Genomic DNA, 9179 nt, shown 5'->3' with positions numbered 1-9179 from the left:
CATTAACCCAATCAAATTACTGAGCAAAGTTGAATCATTGAACCTGCAGAACTGCAGATTTACCATATGAATAGTAAAGTTTCAATGGCTATAACTCTCTCTAGAAAACTCTGATTTAGGTGATTCTTGAACCGATAGAAACCTAAGACATAGTAGAACATTTCATATGAAGAAAATTAGACCAAATTATGGACTTAACTTGATCAAATTGCTGAACGAAGTTGGATCAATAAATCTGCAGAACTAAATTCTGCAGCATGAACAGTAACCCTAATTTGGGTATAACTTGAGCTACAAAACTCCAATTGGAGTGATTCAAGAAGGATAATAAACTTAAGACAATAGAGAACATTTTCTATGAAGGAAGTTTTGCCAAATTTCAACAGAATAGTGATCAATGAAACAATGCAACCTAGACACCAAAAATTGAAAATTGACAATTTTGCCTAAAAGACTTAAGTTTTGAGAAAATAACCAAAACCAACAAGTTTGGTGACCAAAATGTGTTATGTGGGTGAAGTTAGAATTCTCATACCTATTAAACCTTAGAAAGTCAACAATTTGACTTGAATAGTGTAGTGAATATTAACCCGAAACACAAAAATTTCAAGAACGTCGAGTTTAGCACATTAGAGCTAGATAAAAGTGAAGTTAAATTTATTTTTGGGTTTATGCTAAGTTATGGTACTGAAATACTGTGAAACTGTGTGTTTCAGGTGAAACTGTGTGTTTCAGCTGAAAAAGACTTGGAAGCTCAGAGAGACTGAGTCAAGGCCTAGAGGCGACTCACGTCAGGTTTGTGCACAATAAACCTTATTTGAGCCTTTTGTCATTGAAAAATTGATTTAGTGTGATTTATGAAAATTTGAAGTTAATTATGAATTGTGTTGCCATCTTGTGAATAAAATTATGACTTTGGAAATGTAACACCCCCGTTGTATAGCCTGGTATATTTCACTGTTCCGGTGACCGGTGTCGGTCCGAACAAATAAAGAGATTAGAGCCACACTTAAGACAACTTGAGAAGCCATAAACACAAATAATTAGTAATGTTTAATTAGTTAACTATAAATAAGAAAAACAGAACATAAGAGGTTAAGCAGTAGAGAGTCACAGCGATGAGTGACCTCCTCGGAAACGACTGCGAAGTCATTTTAAACTCAAATTTCGAACCGTAAAAAGTGACGTTGAGGTCCTTAGGACCCTTATGAACACAGTGGAAAAGAGAAAATCATGAAAAAGAACTGTTAAGTCAGTCAAATAATTAGGTCAGGGAGCCGGAAGAAATATTGGATTATTTGCAAACCGGGATGAACCGGCGAGGGGCAATTTGGTCAATTGACCCCGAGAGCTGACTCCTGACCTAACTGTCGAATAAAATCGGAGAAAAGAAAATTTCGGAATTGAGAATTAAATTAAAGAACTAATACAAAAATAAAAAAATTAAAAAAAAAAAAGAGAAAAGGAAAGAGGTTGGAAAAGTCAAAAGTTATGACATCATGCATGATGTCATAACTAAATTAATAAATTGAATTAATTAATTTGGATTTAGGGGTCTTCCATAAGCAAAAAAACGTGTAAAAGGAAAACAAAGGAAAAAAATTTAGGGTTTTCTTCTTCTTCACCTCTCTCTTTGCCACCCCATTTTCCCCAAAATCCTCCATGAATGGTTCTTCATTTAAGCTTACTTTAAGCTTGAATTTCTTCATCCAATCAACATCACTCCCCTAGAAACTTCATTAGACCTTGCAATCTCAACCTAGGAACAAGAAAGAAAGAGGAAAGGAAGAGAGAAAGTGAAGAATTGGCATTTAAAGTTAAGGTTAGTATGTTAAACTTCTTATTTCTTCACTTAAATGCATGATTAATGGTTGAAATGAACTTAGGATTAAGGAAATGAAATAAAAATATGGGGGAAGGACAAACTAGAATTTCAGCCAGCCATGGATGTGGGAGAGTTTGATGTATTTTGAATGAATTAAATGTGTTAGTAAGCTTGCATGAGAATGGTAGTAAGTTGGAAATGCATAAATGGGAGTAAATGCAACATTTTAGTGTAGTTAGGGTTTGAATATTAGGGTTTGTAAACCAAAAATTTGGAGAAATGCATAAATGATATTTTTGACCAATTGTGGACTGAAAAATGGTCAATAATGACCAAATGAATTGTGTGGGAATGGTGGAAAATTTAGCTAAATTCGTAGGTCAATGGTCATGCTGCGCATGACCAAACCTACTTTGAAGGACCAAAACTCAAATTTTACAAGCCTAATGGATATGCCACCAATTGGAGATGAAAATAGACATAAAAGAGCACAATTTTCATTAAGGAACCATTGCCAAAAACTGACCAAAACTTGGTGAAACAATTGACCAAAGTGAGTTGATAGCAGGCTGCCACTGCACTAAACTGACCAAATGAACAGTAACTGTTCATTTGGTCATAACTCGAGCTAGGTAGGGCAAATTGACCTGAAATTTTACCAGAAATTAGATATGATATAGACCTAAAACTTTCATGAAGAACACCAACCCAAATTAGGCCATTAACTCATTCAAATTATTGAGCAAAGTTAAAATTTCTGTACTGAAATTCTGCAGATTTTTAGTTGAGCAGCAATGTTTGGAGGGCTATAACTCTCTCTAGAAAACTCGGATTTAGGCGATTCTTGAACCGATGGAAACCTAAGACATAGTACAACATTTCATATGAAGGAAGTGAGACCAAATTATGAACTTAAGTTGATCAAACAATTGACCAAAGTTAGACCAAAAATCTGCCAGCACCTAAATTGCAGTATGAACAGTGCACGTGAACAGTAAACTTATTTTGGCCATAACTTGAGCTACAAAACTCCGATTGAGGTGATCCAAAAATGAGAATACACTTAAGACAATAAGGAACATTTTCTATGAAGGAAGTTTTGTCAAATTCCAACAGTAGATCGACCAATGGAATAGTGCAACTTCGGAAAACCAAAACCGAAAATTGGCAATTTTGCCAAAATGACCTAAGCTTTAAACAAATGACCAAAACCAACAAGTTTGGTGACCAAAATGTGGTATGTGGGTGAAGTTGGAGTTCCCATACCTATTAAGCCTTAGAAAGTCAATAATTTGACTTGAATAGTGCAGTGAATAGTAACCCGAAATACAAAATTTCGAGAACGTCGAATTTAACACGTTAGAGTTAGGTAAATGTGAAGCTAAGTTTATTTTGAATTTATTTTAAGTTCTAGTACTGAAACATTGTAAAATTGTGTGTTTCAGTTGAAAAGAATATCGGGAAGGAACCCGAGGAACCGAGTCGAGGCTAAAGGACGACTCGTTTGAGGTTTGTGCACAATATTACTATGCTTTAAAAAAATTCATTGATTAAATGAATGAAATATGCATTTTATTGTTGCTTTGAATTGTTGAAAGTATTGTGACCTTACTTATGATGTTTTGATTCAAATTGTGAAATTTATTGTGTATATTTGAAATGACAATGTTTAGCAAATTGTTAAGATAAGTTTTAAAACCACAGTATCATGACCATATGTTTGAACACCTCACTAGCACGACTTGTGGGGGTAATTAGTTTCGAATTTTGATTCCTTCTCCGAGAAGTGTTGAGGTGTGCCGAAGAGGATGTGAATGGATATCCATATATTTGAGCTAGCTAGCCTTGTGACATGATTTCTCTTTAGCCTCTGGCTATCGAGATTCATGTGATTTCTCTTAGCCTCTGGCTATTGAGATTCTATTTGTTTCGAATGGCATGATTTAACTGTGGGTTTTATGAAATGTGTTTTGATACTTTGAAATAAACTTGGTTTACATGTAAAATCTTACAATGCATGATTGTATTTAATTTTCATGTTTAGTCAAATTTTTGAATGAATGTGCTTTAAGTTTTGCATAAAGATTATTTTAGTATATTGTGCACCACTGAGTCTTAGTACTCAGCGATAGCTTTTATTGCTGTCGCAGATACAGAAATTAGAGGAGCAGATGATGAGGTGTGTGAAGTCATCAGCTTGAAGTCTTCGGGTATAATTTATACCCTAACTGTAAATATTTCTTTGATGTATATATTGCACATAAATGTATGGACATGTACATGGGTCTTGAGCAGCTTGTACAAAGTTTGTATAAAAGTTGTAATAAATTTTAGTTTGGACTTCCTAAATGTAAATTTTAGTATGATGAATATATAAATTGTTTATCTTGAATGGAATATGAATAAATGATATTGATGGACAGTATTTTGAAGAAATTATTGAACTTGTGAATTTGAGAAATTGATTGAGATTGAGTATTAAATTGAAGCAGCTGTTGAGAAAAATTTTTAGAAGTGCTTTTTACGGGTATTCGAAGAACGGTTTTCTCAAAATACAGAGGAAACTCTGTCAAAATTTTTATAAAATTTGCGGATAACTAAAATGGACAAAAAATATTAACTAGTTTTAATTTTAACTAAATGTTTTAAATACTTATTAGAAAATGCTCACCACTTATCAAAAATAAGAAAATTGTTTTAAAATCCCTTGTAGGGTACTTAATGAGTTATCGGTAGGTGAAGTGCGGTAGTTCATTAGGTATTCTACGGGATCATGTTATGCCTTACAGAGGGGTAAGGTGTGACAGGAAACTTATTGGATTTCTCACGAATCATTTGAATAAAATGGTTGAAATTGATTTTTCATTCACACTTAGCATGACAGTATCTTATTATTCCTCCTCTATTTATGGGGTGAGATCGGTTATCTTTCCTCCCTCTCTGATTTACCAGTTGAGGTTGTAAATCGGATGAGTACTCATTAGCTAGCTAGCCACCTCCCTCATTGATTTCGATTAGTGGGGTTGTAGATTGCTTTGTCGTGGTGTACAACACGGCATTGATCGGAAATTTTGTATCATGGCTTAAGTTGTGTATGAATTGACAACACTGTGTTTCTTAAATTATTTGACTAAATTGTGTTATTATGAGTTTTGATAATTTGAGAAATATTTAAATTGTGTTTTGTTAATGAATAATTTATATATTGTTTTTAAAATTTTTTTTATTATGCACCACTAAGTATTTTTATACTCAGCGATAATTTAATTTACTGTTGTAGATAAGAGCAAGGAGAAAGCAGTAGAGTGAGCTGCGGGATTGACAAGAACTTCTTGATCCCTTTTGTGCGGGTATTGTTTTATACCCTTGTTATTATTTTGATGTAAATACTGTAATGTCATAAGTATCAATGTAAAGTGAGCAGTTGCATAATAAATTGTAATAATATTATTTTTGGATTTTATATCTGTAAATTTAATTTGTGCATACAATGTTGATGGAATTATTTGAAATGGTTTGTTTTCAAAATTTTGAGTTGACTTGAAATTATTTGGTGGTTGGGAGTTGTGTAAAATTATTGGAAGTATTTTTCACAGGTATTTGAAGAACTGCTTTCTCAAAATACAGACAGAACTCTGTCAAAATTTTTATAAAATTTGCGGTAAAATTAAAATGGACAAAAATTCTTACTAGTTTATAAGCTTTGAATAAATGATTTTAATTCCTATCAAAATGCTCACCACTTCCAAAATGCAAGAAAATAGTTTTAAAATTCCTTGTAGTGTACTTAATGAATTATCGGTAGGTGAAGTTTGGTAGTTCATTAGGCATTCTACGGGATCATGTTATGCCTTACAGAGGGATAATGTGTGACATGTTTTAGTGGTATCATAGCATGGTTTTGCAATGAATTTTGACTATTTATGTGAACATTTATTTGATAAGTACAACTGCTCAAATGTCTTTAATTGATACATATGACATATTTACATCATGAATATGCACTAACGGAGGTCAACCTCCTTGTGTTTGATCTCAGGAAGTAGAAAATTTGGGAAAATAGAATGGAAGAAGGAGATCATTCCGTAGAACAATCTGTTGAGGCTGAGGTTCACGAGGAAGCCCCAGCACTCCAGAACGTGAGTGGGTTAGCCACTCCAGCTCCTACTCCAGTACTGTAGTTTCCTGCTCAGTTTGCACAGCAGATGGCTACGTTTTTCCAGTAAATGGCGGGAGATGTGCCACCCCAAGCTCAGATGCAAGTACCTGTAGCACAACCACAGCCCTCAGCTCGGCAATATAAAAAATTGATGAAATTTGGGGCCACTGAGTTTAAGGGCACTATGGATCCACTGGAGGTAGAGCAGTGGTTGGAAAGAATGGAACGGGTTTTCAGGAAGCTGCAGTGTACTGAAGAATTAAAATTTGAATATTCAGTATCTCTTCTCTAAGGGGATGCATATGAATGGTGGAAGACCATCCCCCACAGCTTGGTTGAGCCACCCGTGTTAACCTGGTCAGACTTTTTGAGGGAGTTTCGACAGAAGTGGGTCCCCGATGCATATGTGGATATGAAGTTACAAGAATTCCTGAGTTTGAAACAAGGGTACAGAACCATAGCAGAGTATGAGAGAGACTTCTCAAGGCTAAGCCACTATGCTGGAAGCTTAGTCTCCACCCCCAGAGACAGATGTAAGAGGTTTGAGTTTGGGTTAAGGCCGAATCTGAGAATGCAAGTTGTGGGTTTTCCACATCAGAATTTCTCTGAGTTCTCACAGGCCCTGGAACTGGAAAGGATAGAATTAGAAGGGGCAGTAAAGAAGGGTACACAAGAGAAAGAGAAGACTGAAAGGACTATTGGACAAGCACCTGAGAGTGGTTCTGGGAAGAGGAAACAGTTTGAGGGGATCCAGCTCCCGTAAATCTGGCAGAGGCAGATTCTCTGGCCAAAGACCACCTCAGTCTGGTCAGCAGACCCAGCAAGCACCCCGAGGAGCTCTATCAGTATGGCAGTGTGAAACTTGTGGTAGAACTCATGGTGGTGTTTGTTTCAAGGCTACCGGTGCATGTTTTAACTGTGGAGGGAGCGGACATTTCGCTAAGGATTGCACTAGTCCGCACCGGTTTAGACCTTCTGCTAAATCTAAAGGATCAGCCCAAGTCTCTGCACCTAGAGGGTCACAATCAGCTGCTAGAGGTAGAGGCAGAGGTAGGGGTCCTGGTAACACTCCTGGGAGTCAAAGCACTGTTAACCAACCAGTATCCAGTGGCGCACTAGTTAGAGTGTATACCATGCGTCAAATGGAGGAGGCTGAAACATCAGACGTAGTAGCTAGTATTTTCTCCATCCTTGACCAAGATGTATATGTGTTGTTTGATCTGAAGGAACAGAAGCGTGAAAAACACAAGTTTATACCATTGAATTCAAAAATTTTCACTTAGGGTCACATGCATCATGCAAGATTTATTTTTATCTATTTGATTTCAATGATAAAGAACATATTAAAACTCTTTTAATATGTTTTTGGATCTGTATTTTCCATTTAAGATTTTAAAATTAATCAGATTAATTTTAGAATCCTAGATTAAATCAAGAACGATTACACTATCCTCTTGATGCACTGCAGCGTGTCTGCACCTTTGAGATTTGTCTTCAGGATACCAGATGTTGTCCCTCTAGCTTGTCCACATCAAGAACACCTATGGTAGCCCTTGAACAGCTTCTAAAGCTTTCTCCATTAATTAGAAATTCAAGTTCTGCCTTTTAAGAGATTAGAGATGTAAATAAGACACTAGAAACAATTTCTAGTGTTCTTAATTGAAGAGATTGATGGCTAATCTCTTTGAATTGATGAGAGATGAAGAAGAATAGATGAAAAGCCTCAAAGTGGCATGACAAAGGAGAGGAGTGGCTGCTGGTTATTTTTCTTTTCATAACCACACTTAAATAGCTAGGTTAACACATTAAACCCTTGCCACATGTCACCCTTTGATTAGCTCTAGGTTTAAGTGACCCAATCACATTGTGCCAAGTATCAAACCTATATTTAATCTTGATTTTAATCATCTTACATGATTAAAAAAAAAAAAAAAACATTTGGCAAGCTTATGTGTAATCCCATGTGTCACCATCTCATGGTGCCACGTGTCACACTGTAAAATGACCAAAATGCCCCTGTGTCTTAATTTTGAGTTCTTAATCCAAAATAATTATTTTTTCTTCTTCTAATTAATTTATATCAAATATAAATTAATTAATTAATCTCTATTAATTAATTTCTCATTAATTAAATTCATATTTAAACACTTTAAATATAAATTTAATTTATACTACACATCCAATAATCTAGATTTGGTTTCAAGTCATGCTAGGGACTTTGCAATTTAATTGCAAACCAAACCTATTTAATTAATCAATTAAACTCTTTAATTAATTAATTAAATCATATTTAAATAGGTGATAACTTGTGTATGTGTGTGACTTACTAGGCTCATCACTAATTGGCAATGAGACATGATATCAACTCTTAATATCATCAGAACTCTTTCTTACCATAAATGATTTCTCTAAATCATTTTATGAATCTCATAGACCATGGTTAACACCTAGCATAGCATGCCATGGCCACCCAATTAGTAATAAGGTTTACCTTAAATGAACCTATAATCATATGTTACCATGCACTAGAATCTCTCTGTTACAAAATCCCAACTCAAGCTGGAGTCATGGTTTATGTCAAACTCCATTTGCTATGAATATTATGTTCTCTTTTAATTCCAGTTCTTGATTAAAAGATTTTCTCATCTTAAACTCTTTTCGAATAAATCTATCTGTCTGCCAGAACTTGAAACATCAAGAACAATTAAATGAACATAGGATTTTATCTCTATTTACTTAGAGGAACAGATTCCATCTTGATCAACACCTACCTCCATATATAACTAGTAGGAGCCAACACATGCCCATATACCCATACATAGTACAAGTATGAAAGCAGTATCAAACTCAAACTACCTATATACAAGATAACTATGCTATCTCAGGTCTAAAGATTATATGCACTGATATGATTTATGACAAAATATTGACAAGAGTAAACTCCATGTGCTTGTCATAAGTGTCACTGGTTTGGCCTACTTATCATTTATAAGTGCCTATCATGTTTGTTATATGGCATGTCGACACCATATTTTGGCCGATCCCCCGAAATTAATAAACTTTGAAGCCGATCCCCAACACAGTCCCCTTTACCAACCGACCACACTTCCGATCTCCCCACAAAAAGAATTTAATTAATACCAAGTCTCCAGGTCATTTAAAGCCTCACCGATCCCTCAAACCAATTCTCGAGTC

The sequence above is a fragment of the Hevea brasiliensis genome, chromosome 4 (genome assembly GCF_030052815.1).
Source record: "Hevea brasiliensis isolate MT/VB/25A 57/8 chromosome 4, ASM3005281v1, whole genome shotgun sequence".
NCBI classification, from domain to species: domain Eukaryota; kingdom Viridiplantae; phylum Streptophyta; class Magnoliopsida; order Malpighiales; family Euphorbiaceae; genus Hevea; species Hevea brasiliensis.
Note: the sequence above shows the minus strand (reverse complement) of the source record.